The 13083-nt window shown below is 39.9% G+C and overlaps 1 protein-coding gene across 13 annotated transcripts in view; it reads right to left on the reverse strand.

Annotated features, from left to right (window-relative positions):
• The window catches only part of chl1b (cell adhesion molecule L1-like b), a 900313-nt gene that overhangs the window by 204872 nt on the left and 682358 nt on the right, over positions 1–13083 (reverse strand). The window lies entirely within an intron of this gene.

Genomic DNA, 13083 nt, shown 5'->3' on the forward strand with positions numbered 1-13083 from the left:
TCAACCCCGCAAAATCCCCTTGCTAACATCCAGGGGCTAATGCCAAACATTGGGAGAGCTTTCTCACAGACAAGTCATGCAACAGTCTGACCTTGTCATACTCACAGAATTATACCTTACAGACAATGCCCCAGACACTTCCATCATCATTCCTGGATATGTCCTGTCCCACTGGCAGGACTGACCTAGCAGAGGTGGCAGCACAGTGTTATACAGTCGGGGAGGGTTGCCCTGGGAGTCCTCAATAATGACTCCAGATCCATGATGTCTCATTCCTTCAGGTTAAACATGGGCAAGGAATCCTCTTGCTGATTACCATGTACTATTGTCCCTCAGTGAACAAAGCGGTACTCCTCCATGTTGAACAACACTTGAGGGAAGCACTAAAGATGGTAAAGGTGCAAAATGTCCCCTGTATGGAGGATTTCAATGTTGATCACAGAGAATAGCTGGGCAACAATACTATTGATCAAATTGGTTCGGTCCTAAGGGACATAGCTGCTCTACTGGGTGTGCAGCAGGAGGTATGGGAATCAACAAGAGGGAAAAATATACTGTATCTCATCCTTACCCATCTGCCAACTGCAAATACAACTGCTCATGACAGTATTGGTTAGAGCAACCACTATTAAGGCACAAGCTAGGATTGTGATGGAATACTCCCCACTTGCCTGGATGAGTGCAGCTCCAACAACACTCAAGAGGTTTGACACCATCAGGACAAAGCAGGCTTCTTGACTGGCACCACATCCAAAAGCATCCACTCCCTCCACCACAAACGCTCAGTAGCAGCAGTGCGTACTAAACGATGCACTACAGAAATTCACCAAACATCCTTAAACAGCACCTTTCAAATTCACGGCTACTTCCATCTGGAAGGACAAGGGCAACAGAGATATGGGAACACCAACACTGCCAAATTCCCCTCCAATCACACACCATCCTGACTTGTAAATAGATTACTCTTCCTTCAGTGTCGCTCAGTCAAAATTCTGGAATTCCCTCCTTCTCAGCATTGTCAGTCAACAAAAGCATATCAACTGCAGCAGTTTACCAAAGTAGCTCACAACCAGTTTCTCAAGAGCAACTAGGGACAGGTAATAAATGCAGGCCACTTCAGCAATGTTCATGTCTCACGAGTGAATTTAAAAAAACTGTTAACTGTATTGCACATTAACTGATAAAGTACGCAACACTTTCTCTTTTTTGTAATTTACCAGGGTAATGGTCATAATGGCCATCATTAGTGTTGCCTCCTGTATCCTCGACCAGCTCTGATACGGACACCTCGGGGCATATTTTATCAAGCTTAGAGTTGGGAGCAGCAGCTGGTGAGCATCTCACTGCCAGGTCTCCACAGCTGGTCAAGGGAAAATGTGCCAAGACGCTAGCACTCAAAGGAGTGCCAGAGACCAGGCATCTGCTCTGCCTCAGGCAGGAGATGACCCCATGGCGTTGGCAGTCAGGAACATCATACAAATTCACAAGCAGACACAGGATCAGCATGCAGCTTTGTTTGCCTGAAGCAGCAAGTGGCAAGCTGGAGTCACCAGGTATTTTCTGGTTGGGAATTCTCAGCACCTTGTTTCTATTTGTTCCATCGCACAATAAGAATTGCATATTAATGATGTAAGGTTCAGTATAAAGTATTGAATTCAACAACATCAGATAATTTTATTTCATTTATTTTATTTATCTTTTTATTTATCTTTTTTATATTTTTTTTCACTTTTCTGCACCTCTTATTTCTTGATTATATCTCTCTCACTCCCCACTCTCTCATCACATTTTTCTCTCCTCTTCCCCCTTTGCTACCCTTCTCCCCTGTTTTCCATTTTGCCTCTGCTTCACCCCTCCCCCCCCCATCCCCCACATATTTTGTCACATAGCACTGACTTCAGCCTTGGTCATTCACAGCTCCTAATCTCCCTATAATCTCTCTACTAACTGTCATTATCACCTCTTTATTGCTACCTTTGCTTCTGGAACCATGACTCACCTTCTCTCAGCCTAGTATAAATACCTCACTATTTCTCCCCTTTTTTTAGCTTTGACAAAGGGTCAGTTAGACTCGAAACATCAGTTCTTTTCTCTCCTTACAGATGCTGCCAGACCTGCTGAGATTTTCCAGCATTTTCTCTCTTAAGGTTCAGTATTAATGAGGATGATAATCTTGTTACTCGCTAGTTAGAAGCTCAATATCCAAATCTCTATTGGCCAATGCAAGTGCTTGCTGCTAAAGTCAAGAAAGGCCTTGCTTGATTTCTCACAGAATTTTCCTAGGTTTCTCGCCAAGAAAGCATGTAATTTAGTGCCTTTGACAAATCAGCTCAGAGTCGCTGACTGAGGAGGGAAGGCATTTGAAACAAGGTGGTGTAGCTTGGTCTGACATACTGCCCTAAAATCATCTTGGTGAAAAATGCTGTTTTCTCTTCTGTTCCTCAAACTAAATCTTCAGTGACACAAATTTGCCCCAATCTCCTGCGATACATTTTGATGTTGATAAAATGCAAACCAAGGACTAAAGTCTGTTTCATTTACTCAGGACTGAATGAATGATAATTGAAACATTTGCAGACACAAAGAGGCGGAAAGTATATCAACAATATTTCAAGAATTTGTGAAAAGCCATTTGAAACTGTGCAGGTTCTTGTCAATAACAAGCTACTGTATAACAGCACATGAATGCCATCCTTTTTGGTTTGAATCAATTGTTCTTTAATCAGTCAGGCATTATAAATGCATAGAGACCACACAGAAGTGTCTGTTGCAGACTATATTTTAAGTACAGTTACAAAGTGGATTGAAATGAACATGACAGTTCATTTGATGCAACTTGCCAATAACTGATTGTTCAACAGCTGCTAATGCACTTTAGTGCATATTTGCAATTGCTCTAACTTGTTTCAGAATTAAGGCAGGATTCTTCATTGCACTACTGACAGTAAGAATGTTGGGAAATAAAATCATGCACCTGCTCAGAAAGAACTCAGCTCTTGTTAAGTTAAGAACTGATTCACGATAGAACAACAGCCTGCAATAACTGAATTAAGTATCTCACCCTGAAGCATACTTTCTTTTTCAGCTTGGCTGTTTGTTATCAAAATATCATGCTGGTTTGGACAGGTCAGCATAAGCTATTCACTGGAAGCATAACTCTAAAAGACAAGTAACATTGCTTTTAACAATGCTTCTGAGCAGTGTGTTGGAACTCAAGATCAAATTAAGACAAATTAATTTGTAATAACAGAAATTGAGAATGGTGACAATATATGCATCCAACAAACAACACATGCTCCAATTAATTTCTAAATATCGAAGCCTGAAGTTTCTCCATCATCAGAAAATGGCTTGGTTGCCTTGTTTCAATGCCTTGCCGACTGTAATTTGGAAGTGCCAGTGTTGGACAGGGGTGTACAAAGTTAAAAATCACACAACAGCAGGTTATAGTCCAATAGGTTTATTTGCAAGCACGAGCTTTCATAAGTAAGAACTGAAACCAACATGGTCATTCTTAAAAATGAGAGACTTTACAAACAATCCAAGTCTTTTTCAATATATAATTTCAGTTGCATCACACTGTTAACACTTTGTTATAAATTCTGTGTCTTACAATCTTATACTCCACAACCACCTGATGAAGGTGCAGCGCTCCAAAAGCTAGTAATTCCAAATAAACTTGTTGACTATAACCTGGTGTTGTGTGAGTTTTAACTTTGCCTATTATAATAATAGGCTCATGGAGCAAATCTTTTCAAGCTAAAGAGGGACAACATATATCACTGCATTGTCTGCTTCATTGCATTATGTTTACAGGCATACCCGTTAAGAAAGCATAATTCACAGCTGGACTTCGTTCACAATGGGGAGTGTATTGAGTAACTTATCGTTTGCAATCAAATCTATGTGTTAAGTTGCAAATTGCCTAATCACTGTAAAATGTTTACCGTTGTATGACAGACTGAAGTACAATTGTAAATAAGATGAGAAAACATAAGGAGGGTCAATATTGAAATTGCACATGCTATTTTTGCATGTAACTGTGTAACCTTCTGCTTCTTAATGTCGGAGATCGTCCTCATACTCCTTTTCGAGAACGTCATGGGGTTTGGATGTTCCTTTGTTTTAAGGCAATACCCGTTGGGGAAATATTACATCAAAGAGGGCAAAATGGCAGTGCGAAACTTTGTTTCCACACAATATCCAAAAATAGAAACTTTACGGTACTGATTGCTGGACAGTGATGACATATTGAAACCCTCTGTAATCCGTTTTCTCTCCTTGCCCTCTCTAATTTATAAATATTTATAAGCCAATTAGTGCATACAGCTCTGCTACCCTGGATGAGAACAGCTCACTCAATAGTATCCAATAATGAACCTGGAGACCTCCACTGGTCTACTTGATTCAACAACGCATGCCAGGTTCAAACAATACTTCATTGATTAATTAGAGCATAAACTATGGGTCACAGAAAGATCGTGAGTATGACTAGGATGAGTTTGTATCTTACCATGGAATTTAATTCAATAATAGGTGGCATTGTGGCTCACTGGTTAGCAATGCTACTTCACAGTGCCAGGGACTCAGGTTTGATTCCAGCCTCGAGCGACTGTCTATGTGGAGTTTCACATTCTCACTGTTTCTGCATGGGTTTCCTCCAAGTGCTCTGGTTTCCTCCCACAATCCAAAGATATGCAAGGTTAGGTGAATTGGCCATGCTAAATTACCCATAATGTTCAGAGATGTGTAGGTTAGGTGCGTTAGTCAGGGGTAAATGTACAGTAATATGGTAAGGGAATGGATCTGGGTGGGTTACTCTTCGGATGGTCAGTGTGGACTTGTTGGGGCAAATGGCCTGTTTCCACACTGTAGGGATTCTAATGTTTCAAGTTTGTGAGATGACTACAGAAAATGATCATGAAAGCTATTCAATTATTGTTAAACCAAAAACATCTAATAACCTTGCTCACTGAATAACTTTAGGCAATAACTACTGGGATACCAGCATCCTCTAAGATCAAAGGAAGAATGAGAAAAATTAAATATGACAAAGGCAGGAACTAATGTGCTCTAGTGCCTTTCCAATCGATACAGTATTCAGCATAGATACCAGCCTGAATTTTAAAACCTCCCCATTTACATGGTTAATATAGTCCGAGAGCCTCCTTAAATTAATTAATAATAAAAATAATAATAAACATGACCTTGTTTTTCAAATTAATTTAAAATGGAAAGAAATTTCAAGGAGAATACCTTTTCTTCCACAAGTTGTTTGAAAAAAAAACAGTAATGAAAACCCAATCAGAAATACTTTTTCACATTTCCTTTTTCTGAGGCTCTGTCCAAGTCACAGTTATTACCTATCCGTCAATGCCCTAAGTGGGAGACCCACTTTATTGAAAGCCCCACAATCTTTGCATGTTTTTCAACAACTGCACTGGTCAAGAATTATAAGGTGCTGAAGCTGTGACAATGAAGGAACAACAAAACATGGCTCGGACAGGAAACTGCCTTCCTTGAGGAAAAAGAGAGATTCCGTGACACTGATTTTCATGGTTGAGGCTATAGGGTAAGAGGGACTGTCAAAAAAATCTTGATGAGTTGTTGCAGTTTATCCTGTCGACCATTTATACACCAGCTACAGTGAGCGAAAGAACTTAAGATAAACACAGCCTGAGTTGGAGACATTGATGAATGGATAAAGCATGGATCAAATAATCTGCTTTATTCTGAGGAGGTAACCAGCTTTTTGAGGGATCTCGCAGCTACTTGATTGGTCTGCAGATCAGCTTACACACAGTAAACAGCAAATTATTTTTCCTTGAATTTTGAGATCAGGATTATCTTCCAATCTAATTTGAAATATCAATATCTGTGAAAAAAACATGGAGACAGAGGCAAAAAAATAAAAAGCACAAAATGTCTTTGTTGGAACCACAAATGACATTTTGCATTAGTTTTCTTTGCAGAAACAAGTTTGGTCTTCAAATTCTGAATAATGGGTTAAGCTCTTGGTTGCTGGTTTATGTATCTTAGTTAAAAGATAATATTAAAAATATAGTATTCACAGTGGCCCGGTATCGTACCAAATGCATTTTAATGAGCAGGATTAAATTACGGAGATTAGAAACAAAATCTAAGATTGATTTTCACTACTCATGGATTGGCTGATCAAAAGGGCAACAATTTGACAACTTACAGTGAGTTAATTGGGAAATACTTGATTAAATAAATATTTGTGGTTTCCATGAAGAATAATTGATAGGAAGCCATGCTGGGAGTCTCATGGTTTTCAGCCAATGGCACAATGATATCGTTCCAAGACAAGATAGTGTGTGGTTTTGTGTGAAACGTGTAGTTGGTGGGGTTCACAATATCCCCTCTTGTTCTTCTGAATGATAGAGGTCATAAGTTTGAAAGAGGCCGTCAGAGGAGCTTTGATGAGTTTCTGAAGTGGATCTTGTAGTTGGTTCACATTGCTGTCATTATGAATTGGTGGCAAAGGAAGTGAATGTTGATGGGTTGTCAATCAAGTGGGCTGCATTGTCCTGGAGTTTTTTTAGATGGTTCACCAATTCAGGCAAGTGGGGAGTAGTTCAGCATACTTCTGACTCATGCCTTGTATCTGGGGGTCAAGCGTTGAGGCTACAAGAGGTGAATAACTGGACAAAAAATTCCTAGTCTCTGTGCTACTCTTGTTGCACATGTACTTACATGACCAGCCCAGTTCAGTTCCTTGTGAATGGTAACCCCCAGAAAAATTGGTCTGGGGGAGGGGCCAAGGTCAATGCTGGCAATGCCATTTTATAAGTGACAAAGGGTAGCTTCTGTTTTGCTGGCTGCCAAAAGCGTCAATGACGACATTAAAAAAAAAATGAATGTGAAAAGCTTTGGCTGAAGTTTGAACATGCTATCATTATAGGAAGTTTGTTTATTCTTTTTCCATAAAGTGTCGATGAACGGACAGGATCCAGCTCAACTGTGTGGCTCCCAGAATCAAACAAGCTCCAGATATTCTGCGCTGACTTTCTTTCCCCAACGGGGTGCCCCATCACGTTACTTTCAGCACTATCAGAAATTCACCTTCTGATGTCGTGTCTCCTATTCCTACAACAGCACAACTCCTGTCTCTGATAGCCGCTGGCCAATTAGAGACTGGCATCTCCTCATTTCCAGTAATCTGGCCAGCAGTAGTGACCATCACTCGGACTGCATTGGACCAGAAGCAGCATTGTTCTGAAGAGTGTCCAATCTACAGGGTAAAACCTAACCATCGCTGAGCCTGCAGGGAGGCCATCAGCCTTTCTTAGCAAGTCTCCCGGCAGAGCAGAAGGACTCCAATCACTATCATCTTGCCAGTAATGTTGGGAAGAGACCCTTAATTGTTTCTTTTAGGCCTGAATGACAAGGCTGTCCTTGACATCCCACACTGTGGAATGAACTGGACAGTGTTGAGAAGCCTGTGGGCACTCAACCCACACTTCTTCCCTCCTAACTCACATCCACTTCCACTTCATCTCCCAACGGTCTGAATAAATTCTGCTCTCACAGTCTAAGATGTGAACAGTTCAAGACACAATGCACATGAATAGGAAAGAAAGGACGTTTGGCAAATGAAGTAGTGGTTTTACATCTCTAGTCTCGTCAGTTCTGCTATAACGTGATAATTCCATTCGTAGGCAATTCTGTGTTTTAAGAAAATTGTGTCATTGCAGCACCACTTAAATTAATGGGTCCAGAATTGTATTATAACCAATACACACTTTAGAAACAGTTTCACTCTAGAAACAGTGTCCCTAATTCATCAATCATGTTATAGTGAATTTGTGTTAACATAACACCCATGATAGCATCTTTTAGAATGACCATGTTGGTTTCAGTTCTTATATATAAAAGCTAGTGCTTCCAAATAAACCTGTTGTGTGATTTTTAACTTTTTCCATCCCAGTCCAACATTATAGGAGAAAGTGAGGACTGCAGATGCTGGAGATCAGAGGTGAAAATGTGTTGCTGGAAAAGCGCACAAGTCAGGCAGCATCCAAGGAGCAGGAGAATCGACGTTTCGGGAATGAGCCCTTCCTGAAGAAGGGCTCATGCCTGAAACATCAATTCTCCTGCTCCTTGGATGCTGTCTGACCTGCTGCGCTTTTCCAGCAACACATTTTCACCTCCAAATTATATCTGTATTGACCACAACCTTGATAGTATTGATGTTGTTTTTTGGATATAATTTCATAGACATCTCAATTGCATATAAACATGTTTCAGAGCTTAAAAATGTGTTGCTGGAAAAGCGCAGCAGGTCAGGCAGCATCAAAGGAGAAGGAGAATCAACGTTTCGGGCTTAAGCCCTTCTTCAGCAGAATTTATTCAGATTGTTGGGAGATGAAGTGGAAGTGGATGTGAGTCAGGAGGGAAGAAGTCTGGGTTGAGTACCCACAGGCTTCCCAACACTGTCCAGTTCATTCCACATTGTGGGATGTCCAGGACAGCCTTCTCATTCAGGCCTAAAAGAAACAATTAAGCCCTTATTCCTGAAGAAGGGCTTATGCCAGAAACGTTGATTCTCCTTCTCCTTTGATGCTGCCTGACCTGCTGCGCTTTTCCAGCAACACATTTTTAAGCTCTGATCCCCAGCATCTGCAGTCCTCACTTTCTCCTATAAACATGTTTCAGTCCATTCAAAACAGATGCATAACATGTTTTTAGATGGTGTTAAGCAGCAAGATACCTACCAGAATTTTTATACCCAGCAATTCCCAACTATAGAGTAGCTCCTGCCATCGTTGGTGAAACTACCAATTCAGGACTGATAGCTGATCAAATGCTCGAGTTTACTGTTATCCCAGTTATCCACAGCTCAATTAATATCTCACCAGTTCCAAGTCTGAAGGGATTTCAGCAAACGATTCATTTGGTTAAGAGTCTTTTTTCTTTCAAAAACATTCAGTGATCCAGCATTTTTGTTTTTGATATACATAAATCATTTTTGAAGGGCTAAAGAAATTACAAGATCAAAATTCTTTTCCAACTTATTTTTATACCAACATTTACAATTTTTGCACAAACATTGTGTGTGTGAACATTGATAGGAACTTAAAAACATTAGGATCACCTATCATTAAAACACAAGCTGTCCTTTTTATCCATTTAATCCAAGTCTTTTTCCCTTCATTTCTCCCAAACTTATTTCATTTTCTGTCAACAAGTAATGAACACTGCAACCAGTTTTACCCAAACTGACAATTCTTTAAGTTGACACATTTTGGATGAAGTGTCAAAACCGGAGCTTTAATAGGGCCTTGAACAAAACAAGTTGTTATTAATCAGCAAAAAATTAATCACTGCTATAATCAGGAGGGGAAGTGATAGAATTAATTATTTTTCTGATTCTTCATTATGAGAAATGTTCTTGAAATACATTTCTGTCAGCCAAGAGGACAGGATCAATGGAAGACAACAGCAAACAGCTGTGTGTGTGCACAATAGCTTTTTTGGGTAGAAGGGCTGTGTGGAGGGAGGCATATGGCACCCAATTAGAAACAACCTTCTAGAAAGGTTTTGACAAGCAGATTTAAATATAATGCCCTGCAGAATTATATCCCCATTCTCGGCTGGACACTATTGCTGAAATATCTGTTTCACAAAATTTGAACTGAGCGATTCTGGAATGTCAGGTGCCTAATTTACACAACATGATGTTATCACACGTCAAACAGTTATCCCACAATATAGAAATTGTCAACCAATGAGCGCCACCTCCGAACAAATCCTCTGACAGTTAAATGGGTATTTCTAAGCTTTTTGTGATGGCACAGAGAAGGCACAACTTCAGAAAGTCATGACAAATGACATTCCTCTTTGTACCCTAGGCTGCTCAGGATAAAGCTTTTAAATTGGTATGGATAAGGTGAGCTTATTTTTTAATGCTCAATAAAATATGAAGCTGGAGAACATGCATTTTCTACACTCTCCACTGTTCTTGAAATAAATATGGCATCCAACAAAATGAGAGACAGTATTCTATGCCTCAAATGGGACTAGTCATATTCCAAACATAATAAGAAGGATAACAAAATTGTTATATTCCAGCCTATCTTGTCCATGAGAACATCAAAACAGAAAGGTGGGTCTACTACAACAAATATAAATAATTCTAATGAACTTTAAAATTTAGATTGAATAGTGATTGGCACAGAAAACTGTTATCATCAGAATGGATGGCAGCAATGAATTTGACATTTGTAGCTTTGCATCTGTACCAAGTATTCCCAAAGTGCCAGATACAGAGCCTGCAGCCCATGAGAATATACTTGATGTGTTTTTATTGCTGAACTGCAGATGTTACTCATGGAAATACAGGCTGTAAAAAAATGTATTTCAAAATGCGTGTTTTATGATTTTGAATCTCAAACAATTACATTTCATCCTTTTGTTTTCAGATTTACATAATCATGAGATGGCAAAAAGAACTAAGAAAACATTAAATATTATTTCCTACTTGGTTAAGGGAATATTCCACTTTTGTCAAAGATTGATCACTTTGCCCTAAAAATAATGTGGGTTACTTTGATTCACTACTGCCTTGCAGAGAATGGCTCATTTAAAATTAATTTTACATACCTTCATGAGAAAGCAATGAATTTCTAGCAAATGCACAGTATTTTTAAATTGTGATTTTTAAAGGTACAGGCATTTGGAATAGGAAACATGCTTGGGTCAAAGTTTACGAACTGATGTGACAATATGAGGAGAATGAGGAGAATCAAACAATCTACTCTCATTAAGAGAAAACAGCAATGCAATCTCTGTCAAAGCTCAGAAATGGATCACTGTCATTCAAGATGAGTTTTTGAGAAAACAAAAAATAAATCAAGACTGCTCTAGAAAACTGTGACAAATGGCCTGAAAATGTCAGCCATAAAATGTGTCATTTATAAAAGATTAGATTAGATTTAGATTTTAGATTAGATTACATTACAGTATGGAAACAGGCCCTTCGGCCCAACAAGTCCACACCGACCCGCCGAAGCGCAACCCACCCATACCCCTACATTTACTCCTTACCTAACACTACGGGCAATTTAGCATGGCCAATTCACCTGACCTGCACATCTTTGTGACGGTGGGAGGAAACCGGACCACCTGGAGGAAACCCACGCAGACACGGGGAGAACGTGCAAACTCCACACAGTCAGTTGCCTGAGGCGGGAATTGAACCCGGGTCTCAGGCACTGTGAGGCAGCAGTGCTAACCACTGTGCCACCTTGCTGCCCACAATGTTCACAACTCACATTTTTATGATCAAAGCTAACATTATTCGTGGCCAAGGCAGATCCCAGATAGAAACCTGGCTTGATAGGTCATATTTTGATTAATTTTGGTTTCACCGAAGTGTTCTCTCACTGAAACATATTCACACTAGCCCTCAGATTTTGTTTGAATAACATACTGTAACAGATTTATTAAAAAAGAAAATAACGTAAAACATAATAGACCATACCATCCATTTATAACATAAATTCGAAGATCGAAGAGTGGTCTGGCAGCATCCGAGGAGCAAGAGAATCAACATTTCTGGCATGAGCCCTTCATCAGGAATGTTTTTGATGAAGAGCTCAGGCTTGAAACGTCGACTCTCCTGCTTCTCGGATGCTGCCTGACCTGCTGTGCTTTTCCAGCACCACACTCTCGACTCTGATCTCCAGCACCTGCAGTCCTCACTTTCTCCTAACAAATTCAAAGATGTTTGACTACCCAGGAAAAGTACATTCCCATTCATACCATAGTAGTTCTTTATAAACTGAGATGAAACAAAACAATTTCAGAAATGTATCCAAAAATGTACCCTTGGTACAGTATCCAAGACACCATTTATGTAATACTTACACCGGAGTGTCTGTAACTAACACCTTGGTTGGTTTAAATCATTTGTGATTTTAACATTTAGGCTGGAACTATGGATAGCTTCTTCCTGGACCTATTACATTTGAAGTGGAGTTAATGCCTACATGGTTTTATCCCTGCACTTCTGGTTTTGGACTTAAACTAAAGTTTCCTTTAAAATAACCTAGTTCACTATACGTATATATCTTTCCCTTCCCAGGAACACTTCCCATACAGCAATATTATTCAAAGGATATCACTGGACAGCTCCAATTTTCACACACAACATTTCTCGCTTAATCTCTGCTGTTTCCCTTAAGTTTAAAAATAACATCTCCTCCTAAACTTGACATTCTAAACTTGTTTGGTCATAAAACTCTTTAATTCTGATTCCAGGCTTCAAAACTTGTTTGAAAATAAATTACCAAGGTCACAGAAATGCTCAAGTTAATTGTTAACTTCAAACATGCCAAATCTACCAACTCTTAAACCGGAAATCCAAATTTACAATATCCAATATTAAAACACACAGATATATATTTATCCTGTAGTTCATATCACTTTCGTTACATTACATTACATTACAGTGTGGAAACAGGCCCTTCGGCCCAACACCAAGACCAAAATTATGATGTATCCCAGGGATAAATTATAGCTGAGTCTAAACTCTTATAAAATGTTATTAGTGCTAATCAACAAATCTGGTAGGAGAAGGTGAGGACTGCAGATGCTGGAAATCAGAATCAAATATCTGGTGCTGGAAAAGCACAGCAGATCAGGCAGCACCCAAGGAACAGGAGAAGTGACGTTTTGGGCATAAGCACTTCATCAGGAATGAGGCGTGTGGGCTGGGGGTGCTGAGAGATAAATGGGAGGGAGGTGGGGCTGTGGGAGTGGGGGGATAGGCTGAGAATGCAATAGGTAGATGAAGGTGGGGGAAAGGTGATAGGTTGGAGAGGGATAGATGGAGAAAGTGAGGTCTGCAGATGCTGGAGATCAGAGCTGAAAATGTGTTGCTGGTAAAGCACAGCAGGTCAGGCAGCATCCAAGGAACAGGAGAATCGACATTTCGGGCATAAGCCCTTCATCAGGAAGGGCTTATGCCCGAAATCTGTTGATGTAGAGGAGTCGGGGAGACAGGATGCCAACTTGTGGATCATTTTAGTGAATATTGCTGGTACACCTGCACCAACC

This window comes from Chiloscyllium plagiosum, unplaced genomic scaffold, assembly GCF_037043375.1.
Source record: "Chiloscyllium plagiosum isolate Xiang-an unplaced genomic scaffold, Cpla_swu_hap1 HiC_scaffold_14, whole genome shotgun sequence".
Lineage (NCBI taxonomy): Eukaryota > Metazoa > Chordata > Chondrichthyes > Orectolobiformes > Hemiscylliidae > Chiloscyllium > Chiloscyllium plagiosum.